Genomic DNA, 15,490 nt, shown 5'->3' on the forward strand with positions numbered 1-15,490 from the left:
CAAAATGTGAGAAAAGCAGTGGGACGGTTTACTTGATTGAGAAGTGGTTGCAGTAGCAAAGCATAGCAATACATTAATAACACATAATGCAACTATTTTACATTCATTTTACATTCACATCATGCATACATCCTAATGTAAGCTGTCTATCATTATTAATGTTCATGGTTACTGATACATTATGCCGATGACCAGTGGAAACGGAAAACAGTCAGTGTAAGCCGTCTTCGTGCGTAACATAATTAATGGAACGATTTACACGTTGGAATTTTCAAGCTACGTCAATTTACTCTTAAATACCCTTTAGCTGCTTAGCTCACACTTTGCTGTATGTAGCCGCGTTTACATGTAAGTAACCAATGGGGATTGACATTTCATGTCCATCTCACATCTCTAATGCAATTTGTCTCTTTGCCATGTCATACTTTGCCAGTTATTATACTTTCTCATCCGATATTAACCTAGGCGTTGCTGATATTTCATGATTACAGCAATCATCTCATCTAATTGCTATTCCGACATTCTGCCTTGGTATTTCTTTGCAACGCTCTATTGAACAATGTAAAGGTAAGCTAGATATTTTGTGTATTTCCACTTAAACTCGACCTGTATATACTCTCTCAATATTATCTTTTCTAATTTTGCTAAATTAGATTATAGAGTTTGCTATGTCTAAATCCAGGTTACCTACTCACCTTTATTACGTATACTGCTAATTTTAGGATAATACAAAACCATCTTATTGCTTCTTTACACGCTGCACATATTAAGAGTAATGCAATGCTACCGTGAACAGTTTAATTGCTCGTCTCACATTTAGCTGGTATCTCTCTGCTATAGGAAACTGAATTTGTACTACAACGATCACTCATCTAATATCAGTCCACTCAGTGCTACCGGGATAACTTTTACATTTAGAGTAATGAAATGATTTCTCAGTCATTTTGGAGCTACTGCAACTAACGCTTCCGATCTCATTTCGACTGCAATACTTAATCTCTGCTATTGCAGAATATTTAGCTGCTTAGCTCACACTTTGCTGTACGTAGCCGTGGCGATTGGCATTTCAACTCTAATTCATATTCACATTTCTAATGCAGTTTGTCTTTTTGCCATGTCATCCTCTGTTAGTTATTATGCTTTCTCATCCTTGTGCTCCAATATTGGGGTATATTCACTACATGATTAAAGACACGTAATGAACTTGATTGATAAAAACCTACACACGTTGTTGCTGTTATTTCGTGTATTTCCACTTAAACCCGTTATAGTTATTTTGCTATATTTATTACTAGTATAAACAGATTACTATCTCTAAATCCTGGTAAACCAGCTCACACTAAACCATCAAATTTCTACCTTACACGCAGCACATATTAACATATTAACATTTAGCCGGTATAGTGAAATAGTAAACGAAATGTGTAGATCACTCATCTAATATCGTCTTTTCAGTGCTGCCGGAACATATTTTAAATTTAGAGTAATGCAACGATTTCTCAGTTTTATGAAGCTACTGCAACTAACGCTTTGAATCTCTTTCCTGATAAATTACGCTCTGCAATATTAAGCCATGTAAATTGTCCTATTGGTCTGCTAACAATGCTATGTATAATAATACAAATCTTTTAAAAGCAATATCGTCTCACTGCAATACTTACACTCTGCATAATATATATGAATAATGCGAATAATGCTAATAATAAAGTCGTCTAAAACTCGGCTATAAGTAGAGAATAAAACTATCTTACATCAAAATAAACCATGTACTGCCAAACCAATAACGGCCAATTACTTAACGTCTATCAGTCAATGACTTAACAAAATAAACTTAGCACTCTTTTGCTCTATTTTGAATAGTTGTAGTTCTCCACATTAACTGTCACATTGATATCACCACTGACAATACACCACTTTTTAACAGCACCAAAATATGAAAAAAGCACTTTATATGTTTCAAAAGTAGTTGCATTAGCAAAAAATAAAGTCCTGTCTTCTTTACACGCTAGCTTTTCTGTATACATTAATCTCTCTGTGTACACCAGCCACTCAATATAGACTAGCCTCTCTGTCTTCTGTATACAGGTGCCCGTAATCTATATACACTAGCCTGCCTTCTTTTTACAATAGTCTTGGTGTCCCAGCCTCTCTGCATACACTAGCCTCACTGAATTCCCCAGACTGTATTCTGTATACACAAGCCTATCTGTAAAAAAAATAGCCGTTCTTCTGCATACTCTAGCCTCTCTGTGTAACACAGTCTCTCTCTGGATTCCCTAGCCTACATCTCTGCATACCCAGGACCTTCCTCTGTATAATCTAGCCTATCTTTTGTACAAATTAGCTTCTCTGTAGCCGGTCTTCTGTATACACGATCCTCACTGTCTACTCTTGGTTGTCTTTTGTATACACTAGCATCTCTTTATACATATACATATACAGCTCTCTGTATACCCAAGCCTCTCTGTATACACTAGTCCACCGGTATACACTAGCAAGTCTGCCTACACTATCCTCTCTTTGTAACTCAACTTCTCTCTCTGTATACCTTAGCTTCCATCTCTGCATACCCAGGACGTTCTTCTCTATAATCTAGCCTATGTGTATACACTAGCCGGTCTTCTGTAGACATTAGCCTCCCTGTATAAACTAGCTGGTCTACTGTATACACTAGTCCGTCTGTATACACTAGCAAGCTTGCATACACTAGCCTCTCTGTGTAACCCAGCCTCCATCTCTGCATACCCAGGACGTTCTTCTCTATAATCTAGCCTATTTGTATACACTAGCCTGTCTTTTGTACACATTAGCCTCTCTGTATAAACTAGCCGGTCCTCTGTATACACTAGTCCATCTGTATACACTAGCAATTATGCGTACTCTAGCCTCTCTCTCTGTATAACTTAGCCTCCATCTCTGCATACCCAGGACGTTCTTCTGTATAATCTAGCCTATCTGTATAATCTAGCCTATCTGTATACACTAGCCATCCATCTCTGCATACCCAGGACGTTCTTCTGTATAATCTAGCCTATCTGTATAAACTAGCCTGTCTTTTGTACACATTAACCTCTCTGTATAAACTAGCCGGTCCTCTGTCTACACTAGTCCGTCTGTATACACTAGCAAGTCTGTGTAACCAAGCCTCTCTCTCTGCATACCCTAGCCTCCATCTCTTGCATAAACCAGGACCTTCTTCTGTATAATCTAGCCTATCTGTATACACTAGCCTGTCTTTTGTACACATTAGCCTCTCTGTGTAAACTAGCCGGTCTACTGTATACACTAGTCCATCTGTATACACTAGCAAGTCTGCATACTCCTGCCTCTCTGTGTAACCCAGCCTCGCTCTCTCTCTCTGTATACCCTAGCCTCCATCTCTGCATACCAAGGACGTACTTCTGTATAATCTAGCCTATCTGTATAAACTAGCCTGTCTTTTGTACACATTAACCTCTCTGTATAAACTAGCCGGTCCTCTGTATACACTAGTCCGTCGGTATACACTAGCATCTCTTTATACATTAGCTCTCTGTATACCCAAGCCTCTCTGTATACACTAGTGCACCGGTATACACTAGCAAGTCTGCATACACTAGCCTCTCTTTGTAACCCAACTGCTCTCTCTGCATACCCAGGACGTTCTTCTCTATAATCTAGCCTATCTGTATAATCTAGCTTATCTGTATACACTAGCCATCCATCTCTGCATACCCAGGACGTTCTTCTCTATAATCTAGCCTATTTGTATACACTAGCCTGTCTTTTGTACACATTTGCCTCTCTGTATAAACTAACCGGTCTTCTGTATTACACTAGTCCCCCTGTATACACTAGCAAGTATGCATACTCTAGCCTCTCTCTCTGTATACCCTAGCAAGTCTGCATACTCCTGCCTCTCTGTGTAACCCAGCCTCACTCTCTCTCTGTATACCCTAGCCTCCATCTCTGCATACCCAGGACGTTCGTTTGTATAATCTAGCCTATCTGTATAAACTAGCCTGTCTTTTGTACACATTAGCCTCTCTATATAAACTAGCCGGTCCTCTGTATACACTAGTCCGTCTGTATACATTAGCAAGTCTGTGTAACCAAGCCTCTCTCTCTGCATACCCTAGCCTTCATCTCTTGCATAACCAGGACCTTCTTATGTATAATCTAGCCTATCTGTATACACTAGCCTGTCTTTTGTACACATTAGCCTCTCTGTATAAACTAGCCGGTCTACTGTATACACTAGTCCATCTGTATACACTAGCAAGTCTGCATACTCCTGCCTCTCTGTGTAACACAGTCTCTCTCTCTGTATACCCTAGCCTCCATCTCTGCATAACCATGACGTTCTTCTATATAATCTAGCCTGTGTTTTGTACACTTTAGCCTCTCTGTATAAACTAGCCGGTCTTCTGCATACACGAGTCTCTCTTTATACCCTTGGATGTCTTTTGTATACACTAGCTGCTCTTTATACATTAGCTCTCTGTATACCCAAGCCTCTCTATACACTAGTCCGTCTGTATACACTAGCAAGTCTGCATACACCAGCCTCTCTGTGTAACCCAGCCTCTCTCTCTGCATACCCAAGATGTTCTTCTCTATAATCTAGCCTATTTGTATACACTAGCCTGTCTTTTGCACACATTAGCCTCCCTATATAAACTAGCCGGTCTTCTGTATACACTAGTCCGTCTGTATACACTAGCAAGTATGCATACTCTAGCCTCTCTCTCTGTATACCCTAGCCTCCATCTCTGCATACCCAGGACGTTCTTCTGTATAATCTAGTTTATCTGTATACACTAGTGTATACAGACAGACTAGTGTATACAGAGGACCGACTAATGTGTACAAAAGACAGGCTAATGTATACAGATAGGCTAGATTATACAGAAGAACGTCCTGGGTATGCAGAGCGCTCAGCTTCAAGGTATGGCCAACGTGAGTAATATGAGGGACACTCCTCACCCCCGCCCCCACCTACCAGATCTGAGTTTCATCCCCTTGCCCTCTCTGCCCCGGTCATCTGGTGGCAGTTTTATGCACTCCCTGGCCCCCACCCATTCATAATCCTTACCGACCTTTCTTTCCGCTGCTCACAGGAACACACTGGATGACTTGTCTAATTAACCAACTTGTACAAGACACAGCTATCCTCCTGTCCGACACCGGTCCCCCTTGGAGGCTTTACCCCTCACTGTTTGGGTGGTCCCTGCCTCTCCCTGGATGCTCCACATATACCACAACGACATTGTCAGAGGGGCACCACTTGACAGGACACAGGGCTTTCATTCCGGTGGCATCTCCCATTGGAGGAAGGGATGATGGCCCCAACCCCTTGGCAGCAGGTTCTTTCATGTACAGACCAGGGCGGCTCATCTTCCCTTCTGGAGTCTTGACCTTAGATGGGGGAGTTGCACTTTGGGGGGTCTGAGTGATACCTAATGCGCTGTACTGGAAGGGCTTGACATTCCCGCATATGTGTCCCCTCCCCCTGGATGCGCCCCTTGTCCCCCCCTCTGGCTCCCACCTACTCTTTGCTGACATTGCCTTCTGCAGCTTTCGGGGACCCTGGATGACTTATTTATTGAGCCTATTGGTACGAGACACTGCTTCCCTCCAGGGTGACTCTGGACCCCCCTGGAGGATTTACCCCTTACTGTTTGGGCGGTCCCAGCCTCCCTCTGGATGCTCTACACAGCCCCCGATGGCGATGCAGGAGAGACACTAATTGGCGGGCCCTAGGACTGCTGCTCGGGTGAAGTCTCCCATTGGATGGAGGGATGGTGGCCCCAGCCCCTTGCCTGCCGGATTTTCCATGCACCGACCAGGGCTGCTCCTCTTTCATCTTGATGTGGTGACCATGGAGGGGAGGAGTTGAAATTTATGGGGTCCGGGTGTTTGCTGGTGGGAGTGCGCTAAAGGACTTGACATTTCTGCATGTTTGTCCCCTCTCCCCTGTTTCCCCCCTCCCTTCCCCCCCTTCCCACCCTTCCCTTCCCTCCTTTCCCTCCCCCTTTCCCCCTTCCACTCCCCCTTTCCCCCCTTCCACTCCCCCTTTCCCCCCTTCCCTGCCCCTTTTCCCCCCGGGGCGTGGACAGGGGAGAGGGGGTAAGGAGAGGACAATCTGCCAAAGGGAGAAATGCATTTGTTCGGGGACTGCATGTACTTTAGGGGTATGGGATGGGGGGTGGTGGATCCCATTCTGTGATGCCTTTTCTGTTGTGACGGGCTCCCTCGTGCATGCCTATGTTTAGGGCGAGCCGAGGAGACCCCTCAGTGCTGACAGTTATATGCTCTACCTCTGTTTTGGTTATACTATTGTTTTTTGTTTCTTTGATGTTACTGATTGTCTTTTATTTGCATAGCGGTATCAGACGTGACATTTACCACTGCCGGGACTGGGGGGACTAGGATTCGGGGGCTCCCTCTCCGACCTGTCTACCCAATAACCCAAGTAGGACAGCGCTTTAAACCCAGTGTACATCTGGTAAGCGCTATAGCATAATTGTGCTGTTTTAGTATACCCTTCCTGTACTGTTGAGTGCGGACAACCCTTAATTTCCCTCTCCCCCTGGGGTTGGGGTGCCCGGCCTCTTTTTCCCTTTACCTTTCCTTCCATTTGCCCTTCCTTTCTCCCCCTTAGTTCCCGCCATGCATTACCTACCCAAAACCTACCTTGGTTCAACTTTCTTTGCTTTTCTCTGACGTCCCCCTCCCCCTCCCCGAGGAGCGATGGGAGACTCAGTCAAGGTCACCTCTCTAAACGTTAAGGGACTGAACTCCCCTGAAAAACGGTGGATCCTCCTGGGAAAACTGAACACATCCTGTACTGATGTGGCCTTTATACAAGAAACACATTTTAAAAATACTAGCCTCCCCTTTCTATGGTCGAGATCCTTCCCTAAGGTCTACCACTCTACTAACCCCTCCTCTCCATTCTGATCTCTAGCAGGCTCCCCTGGGTTCTCCAGGATTCTCTGGTGGACCCTGGGGGCCAATATCTTTTTCTTAGGGGCCACATTGGAGAGCGCCTTTTTACATTTGCCACTGTGTACGCTCCCAATGATCACCAAGACACGTTCCTCAGAACTACCCTGCACAGATTATGTGACTTTCGGGAGGGCCAATTGATATTAGGTGGGGACTTTAATGTCCCCTTTCGCCATCGGTTGACACTTCTGCCTCTTGCTCCTCGCTCCCTACCCCTCACCTAGGTCTCTATTCTGGCACCTTAATGAGAGCCTCATCCAGATACCAGAAGTTTTAGCAGATGTGACCAGGGAATTGGACCTTTATTTCCAAGAAAACTAAAGCAGGACTGTGACCCGGGGATAATTTGGGAGGCTCACAAGTCAGTACTCCGCAGGGTACTTATCAGGAACAGCTTGCTAATCTGTTTCGTGAACTTGCCTCTGTGGAAGCGAAACATAAACATACCCCCTTACGGACCTTAGAGATTGAATTGGGGACACTCCATACCCATATTGCTGTCCTTCTCCATTATAAAGCGAAAGCGGCACTCCAGTTCTGTCGTAAACTGACGTAGGAGTCAGAGGACAAATGCAGAAAAATCTTAGCCAGGTCGGTAAAGGAGTTGAAATCTGGCTCTTACATACCACAGTTGATAGATGAGAATGGCCAGAGGGCCTCTACCCCAACCCAAATAGTAGAAGTCTTTGAAAAATGTTACTCTGATCTCTACAACCTGCCCGATTCAGGGTCTGGACAGGACAATATAGACAGATATGTAACCGGTTCTGGTCTACCAACCCTCTCATCAGAATCACGGGAGTACTTGGAGGACCCGATCACACTGGAAGAAGTCCAGACGGCCGTGGGACCTCCGAAGGTGGGTAAGGCTCCGGGCCCTGACGGATATACCGCACAATACTTTAAGACCTTCCTCCCTATTCTCGGCCCGCGCTTGGTGAATTTATTTAATACTCTGAGCTCAAATGGGGATTTTCCTGAGGATACCCTTAGAGCCCACATCTCGTTGATACCTAAGGAGGGCAAAGACCCGGGCCTATGTGGAAGCTACAGACCATTTCCCTCCAAAATTCGGTCCTAAAACTATTCTCTAACTCCTCGCCACGTGATTGGCACATCACTTGTAGTCCCTTATACATATTGACCAGTTAGGTTTTATTCCCACCAGGGAAGATAAGGACAACACCACTAAGGTGCTTACCCTGATCCGTAAAGCAAAGTCATCTGGGACCCCTTGTCTTTTCATGAGTACTGATGCCGAGAAGGCTTTTGATCGGGTCAAATGGACATTAATGTTCTCGGTCCTTTGCCATATAGGTCTGAGTGAACGGATGCTGGCATGGATAAGTAAGATATACTCACGTACTTACATTCCACCGGACATCGCGCGTACGTTTATGTTGAACTTCCCCCCACCCCTTGTCACTAAGATCCGCAGTTTGCTTCACGGGTGGCATTCTGGCCTCCATTCCTGGTTCAGCAGATGCAATCTCATTAAAATGAACATACTCCCTAAATTTACTTATCTTTTCCAAGCTCTCCCGATCCAGATTCCAGTCCTGTTTTTTAAGCAAGCTCAATCCTTGCTCACTCAATTTAACTGGGCCCACAAAAATCCCAGACTTAAGCGGTCACAGCTGACATTGTCTAAACAACAGGGAGGGTTGGTTCTCCCTAACTTGCGACGCTACTACCTGGCCTCCCATCTGGGCCGTGTATTGGACTGGAATCGAAACAAACTTTCTAAGCTCACTCCCGAATTCCGCTAAGAAGCGCCATGTAGTGCTATAAGTATTTACCCACAGAATTTATGTCACATCCCACTATAGGGGCTTAGTTGAAAGTCAGTCACCTGATCGCTACCCAAAACACACTCACGTCTTTGACTTCCCCCCTATTCCCTATACGTGGCCATCCAACCTTTGAACTGGGGACCCACTTAGAAATTCCAACCTAGACAATGCGTCTAAATTCGTCATTGATGGAAAATGGCCTTCTTTCTCAACCCTAACAGATCCGACAGGGCTTTTCCAACTGCCTTTTTGGAGAGCGGCGCAACGACATCATTTTCTCCATTCCATCCCCAATCCTCAAACGTTCGCCCGCCCTCAGACGGAGTTTGAGACTCTATGCAGGAGCGAAGGCCCTTTGGCCCACATTCTCTCTCAAACAGATTACCCACACTTAACCTGTCTGTCCAACTGGGAAAAGGACCTTAATTGCTAATTTTCCCCAGCACAGAGACAACGCATTATCACTTTGGCTCTCAAAATGTCGCTGTGCACGAAGATACAGGAGACGAATTTTAAACTTCTCACCAGGTGGTATTTGACACCATCAAAGCTGCAGAAATGTTTCTCCTCTTCCTCGAACATATGCTGGAGGTGTGGAGAAGAAGAGGGCACGTTGCTGCACATTTTTTGGTCCTGCCTCAGCTTGGTGGACTTCTGGACAGAGATCCGATGCATAACACAAAAATTCACAGACTTCTCCATCCAGGAAGAGGCTGCATTCTTTCTCTTGCACCATTCACAGATTCCCATTAAGAAGTACAAAAAAATCTATTTTACGTCATGTGATAAATGCGGCGAAATCCTGCATCCCTCTCTATTGGAAAAAATGTTCCCCCCCTTTCATTACTCACTGGCTTAAGAAAATAGAGGACATTAAAAAAAATGGAGGACTTGATCCTCACATCACAAGGTATACAAGAATTTTTTAAACAAACCTGAGACATCTGGAATACCTTTATATTCTCACTGGAAGGATGTCGCCTGCTATCGCCTTAGTGCTCTGAGCTTTCCTTGACTGGCCCCTTGGACAGTGGCTGCCATCGTGTCTCGTCCCCTCTTCTCCTTTTCTGATCTTTCAACCCTTCTCTTTTCTGCCTTCCTCCCCTATCTCTCACCCCCTCCACCCCCTCTCTCTTTTGGAAAGAGTGGAAAATTGGGAATGACGGCCCCACACCCCCCTCTGGATGGATTATGCCGGAGGGACCTGGGGGTTTGTGTGACCCTGGATCTTGGTACAGTACTTTATCCGTGCCTCGAATCATTGTGATTGATGGAAGGCAGACTCACAGTTGCGAATATACCTGTATCAAGTATTGTTCAGCTGCTTTTTGCTCTGTATTTCTCTGTTGCATTATGTACTCGGGGGACCGTCTTCCCCTATTTGGAGAAAAAATTATATTTGAAAAAAAAAAGAAGCCTACGACACCTGGTATTCCCAGGCGGTTTCCCATCCAGGCATTAACCAGGCCTGACCCTGCTTAGCCTCCAAGATCAGACGAGATGGAACAGATTCAGGGCGATGTGGCCGTAGCCGATATCTTCAGGCACTCTCAACTCTCTTGACAAACACCAAGATGGTCACCTTGGAAACAAGCGGAAAAAAATAGGTCAACGGCCACAACATAAAAAGAAGCCTACGGCATCTGGAAATCCCAGGCGGTCTCCCATCCAGGTACTAAACTGGTCCCAACCCTGCTTAGCCTCTGAGATCAGATGAGATTGGGCTCTTTTAGGGTGGTGTGGCCGTAGGAGATTTCTTCAGGCACTCTCAACCTTGACTAACGCCAATATGGTCACCTTGGGAAACAAACAAAAAAATCAAGTCAACGCCAACAACATGAGAAGAAGTCTACAGCACCTAGTATTCCCAGGTGGTCTCCCATCCAGGTATTAACAAGGCCCGACCCTGTTTAGTCTCTGAGATCAGACGAGATCTGGTGCTTTCAGGGTTATGTGGCCATAGGCGAGCTCTTCAAGCACTCTCAACCCTCTTGACAAACACCAAGATGGTCACCTTGGTAAACAAACAAAAAAAAAAACAAGTCAACGCCAACAACATAAAAATAAGCCTTCAGCACCTAGTATTCCCAGGTGGTCTCCAATCCAGGTACTAGCAAGGCCCGACCCTGTTTAGCCTCTGAGATCAGAGGAGATCTGGCGCTTTTCGGCTTATGTGCCCATAGGCAATCTCTTTGGGCACTCTCAACCCTCTTGACAAATGCCAAGATAGTCACCTTGGGAAACAAGCGAAAAAAAAACAAAACGAATCAAGGCCAACAACATAAAAAGAAGCCTACAATAACTGGTATTCCCAGGTGGTCTCCCATCCAGGTACTAACCAGGCCTGACTCTTCTTAGCCTCCAAGATCAGACGAGATTGGGTGCTTTCAGAGTGCTCGGACTCTTTCCCCATCACTAATGGGACGAGGCAGGGGTGCCCTCTGTCTCCCCTAATTTTTATTCTGACACTGGAACCACTTATGTGTCACGTTCGGAATGACCCGAATATTACTGGCATATCCAAACCCTCGGCACACCACAAAATTGCGGCGTACGCTGACGATCTAATTTTTTTCGTCTCCAATCCACACATTTCGCTTCCCAATATACTCGTGGCTCTCCGGCGATACGGCAGCCTATCAAACTATAAAATCAATTGCACCATCGGCTGTATTGAATATATCGGTCCAGGATGGTGAGGCCAAGAGGCTATGCTCCGCTTTTCCATTCTACTGAGCTGAAAAATCTATACGTTACCTGGGCGTTGACATCGCAGCGGATTTGGTGCAATTGTACCCGCTTAATTTTCTTCCTCTCCTGAATAGACTGAAATCTGATTTGGGAAACTGGCATGATTTAACACTGACCTGGTTCGGGCGCTGTAATGCATTCAAAATGACGGCCCTCCCGTGGATCTTATACTTGTTCCAGACATTATCGATCCGGTTACCCCCAATCTTTTTCAGACATCTGCAGGTGCTGCTCCGGGACTTTATTTGGGCGCGCAAACCGCCCAGAGCCCGTTTGCAATTGCTTGCCAGACCAAAGGACAAGGGGGGTCTGGGTCTCCCAGATCTGAGACAATACAACAGAGTGACTCTGCTAGCGAGAGTCGTTGATTGGCATTGTAATGGCCCACACAAGCAGTGGGTGGAGATGGAGATTGAGGATGGATCCATTCCCCTATTGACCTCCCCGTGGCTCCTGTCCTCCCTACCAAAAGACCTCAGAGATCACCCCGTAGTGGGAGCTACGTTGGCTGTTGTGCGGAGGTTGTTCCGCTGCACACACATTGCTCCCCTGCCGTCACCAATGACTCCGGTTATAGGTAATCCAGACTTCCCACCGGGATTTACCAACAAGAAACTGCGACAGTTGACAGTGGTGGGGAAACAGCGTCTGGGAGAGGTGTGGTCCTCGGGAGGGCTCCCGACCACGCAAACTGTCGCCGAGCTTTCTGACCCTCCGCTTGACTTGTTTAATGCTTATCAACTTTCTTCTGGCCATACAAAGGGCCCCCTACACTCCTAGAGACCTGACGCCCTATGAATCCATCTGTCACAAAAAGGAACCTGTGCAACACACCCTCTCCCTCCTGTACAACCTATTAAGTAGTCAGGAGGAGGAGTCGACCCCACCATTTATCCACAAATGGGAGATTGCATTTGGCATCACATTTACCCCACAACAGATAGGGAATATCCTGACATTAGTACATAAAGCTTCCATCGCAAACCAATATCAAGAATCAGGATACAAGATAGTCTCACGCTGGTATAGAGTCCCATACCTTCTGAATAAAATGAATAGATCGATTCCGGATGTTTGTTGGAGGTGCAATTCAGATACGGGGACCATGGGACACATTTTCTGGGCATGCCCGGCCTTGAGGAACTTTTGGGTGGAGGTGACCGGGACAATAAAAACAGCCTGTTCGAAAATACAAAAAAACCCTCACGATGCAACTCCTGAACGCCGCCCGGGCCTGCATTCCCACACTGTGGAGGCAGCCTCAGCCCCCATCCAAGGTGCTGTGGTATTCCAAAGTCAATCATATTCTCCGGATGGAAGAATTGACCGCCACCCTTCACAACACTGAAGAGGCATTTAGTGTTACATGGAGGCCCTGGAGGTATTTTACTGGTACTTGAGACTACATTTGGGAGGTGAGCAGCGCCCCTGTCCCAGAAAACGACTGAACATCTAACGTTTACCTACGTAGGCCAAGTCTGCCCTGGGTGGCATTCCCCCCCTTCCCTTTTTGTCTTTATTTTTCTTTTTTTCCCTGCCGCCATCCCCCCCCTCTTCTCTCTCCGTCTTTGCACTCTCTTCTTCCCCCGTCCTCCCTTTTGACTATGCCTTGTCTCCTTACTAGCCTTTGGGACCCAGAAGAACCCCAGGGTTCTGGACACGACCGGCTCATATTTTACTCTGGTTCACGTAGGTCATGATAAGCTGGCTCGCTGTGGTCCCAGTTGTTCTCCATGATTACATTTGTCCGAACGGAGCTGCATTAGTTATACTGTACTACATGTCGGAGGTGGGGTTTCTCTCTTTTCTGCATGAAACTCTAGGACTCCCCTCTGAGAACCCAGAGTTATTTGGCTGCCTATTTTTTGTTACCATGTAATTGTGACCCTGGGTCATGCTGTATGGTTGACTGTTATATTTATGTTGTTCTACTTATACTTAATAAAAGAATAAAACAAAAAAAAAAAATTAAGTCAATGCCAACAACTTAAAAAAAAAGCCTATGGCATCGAGAAATCCCAGGCGGTCTCCCATCCCGGTACTAACCAGGTCCCAACCCTGCTTAGCCTCTGAGACAGGGCTGGTGCAAGGATCGTTGACACCCTAGGCGAAAACCTAATTTTGCCACCCCCCCCCGGCTGCGCCCATGACTCCACCTGCCCTTGCTACACATGACCTATCTGACCCCTACACTGACCCCCTGACACATAAACTAATCCACCTGACTCCTACTTCCTGCACTACTCACATCACATTGACCCCTACACCGACCCACCTGGCACCTACACCAACCCACCTGGCACCTACACCAACCCACCTGGCACCTACACTGCCAATTACACTGACTATCGCGCTGACACCTACACTGACCATCACGCTGACACCTACACTGACCATCACGCTGACACCTACCCTGAAAACACATACCCTGAAAACACATACCCTGAAAACACATACCCTGACACATAAAATGGCACTGACGCATACACTGACGCATACAGTGACGCATACACTGACATGACACATACACTGACACGACACATACACTGACACATTACACTGACACGACACATACACTGACACGACACATCACACTGGCATGACACATACAGTGGCATGACACATACACTGACACATCACACTGGCATGACACATACACAGACACATCACACTGGCATGACACATACACAGACACATCACACTGACATGACACATACACTGACATGACACATACACAGACACATCACACTGACATGACACATACACTGACACATCACACTGACATGACACATACACTGACACATTACACTGACATGACACATACACTGACACGACACATACACTGACACATCACACTGGCATGACACATACACAGACACATCACAATGACATGACACATACACAGACACATCACACTGACATGACACATACACAGACACATCACACTGACATGACACATACACAGACACATTACACTGACATGACACATACACTGACACATTACACTGACATGACACATACACTGACACGACACATACACTGACACATCACACTGGCATGACACATACACTGACACATTACACTGACATGACACATACACTGACACATTACACTGACATGACACATACACAGACACATCACACTGACATGACACATACACAGACACATCACACTGACATGACACATACACAGACACATCACACTGACATGACACATACACAAACACATCACACTGGCATGACACATACACAGACACATCACACTGACATGACACATACACAGACACATCACACTGACATGACACATACACAGACACACCACACTGGCATGACACTGACACACATCACACTGACCTACCTGACTCCTACTTCCTGCATTACTCACACACAAACCCCCTCCATACAGCTCAATGGATCCATCCTCCTCCTTACCTCTGCTCTTTGATGCTGCCTTCAGCGACCATCATCCCACCGGGCCTCTCCGACTCCTCCGCACTGCCAGCGCCGTCCACCCGCTCCGCCGGGGCCACGCCAGCGCCATCCATCCGCTCCGCCGGGGCCACACCAGCGCCGTCCACCCGCTCCGCCGGGGCCACACCAGCGCCATCCATCCGCTCCGCCTCCATCATATCCCCGCCGGGACCAGGCCAGCGCCGTCAACCCCGCTCCATGATGTCCCCGCCGGGCAGGAGGTCAGCTGACCGACCTCTCGAAGCTCCCATCTCCGCCGAGCCCCGCCCCTCCGCTGCACTCACACAGACACACAGCGCAGCTCCAGAGGGACAGGCTGGAGCAAAGGAGTCCCGGAGCGGCGCTGTGAGATGAGTACGGTGGGGCGCTCAGCGGGAAACATGGGGGATTGGTGGCGCCGGTGGAACACCACAGGGGGGGCGAGAGAGCAGAAGAGGAGCTCACACTGGGCAGAGGCCGTAGTTGCGCCCTAGGTGGTAGTGCGCC

At 46.7% G+C, this 15,490-nt stretch overlaps 2 pseudogenes; both read right to left on the reverse strand.

Moving 5' to 3' along the window:
- Positions 1 to 10,414: 10,414 nt before the first annotated feature.
- Positions 10,415 to 10,534, reverse strand: LOC143936995 (5S ribosomal RNA; annotated as a pseudogene).
- Positions 10,535 to 10,629: 95 nt separating this feature from the next.
- On the reverse strand, positions 10,630 to 10,748 carry LOC143936487 (5S ribosomal RNA; annotated as a pseudogene).
- Between the last annotated feature and the right edge of the window lie 4,742 nt (positions 10,749 to 15,490).

The sequence above is a fragment of the Lithobates pipiens genome, unplaced genomic scaffold (assembly GCF_037356315.1).
Source record: "Lithobates pipiens isolate NorthernLeopardFrog02 unplaced genomic scaffold, aLitPip1_a1.2 Scaffold_28, whole genome shotgun sequence".
NCBI classification, from domain to species: domain Eukaryota; kingdom Metazoa; phylum Chordata; class Amphibia; order Anura; family Ranidae; genus Lithobates; species Lithobates pipiens.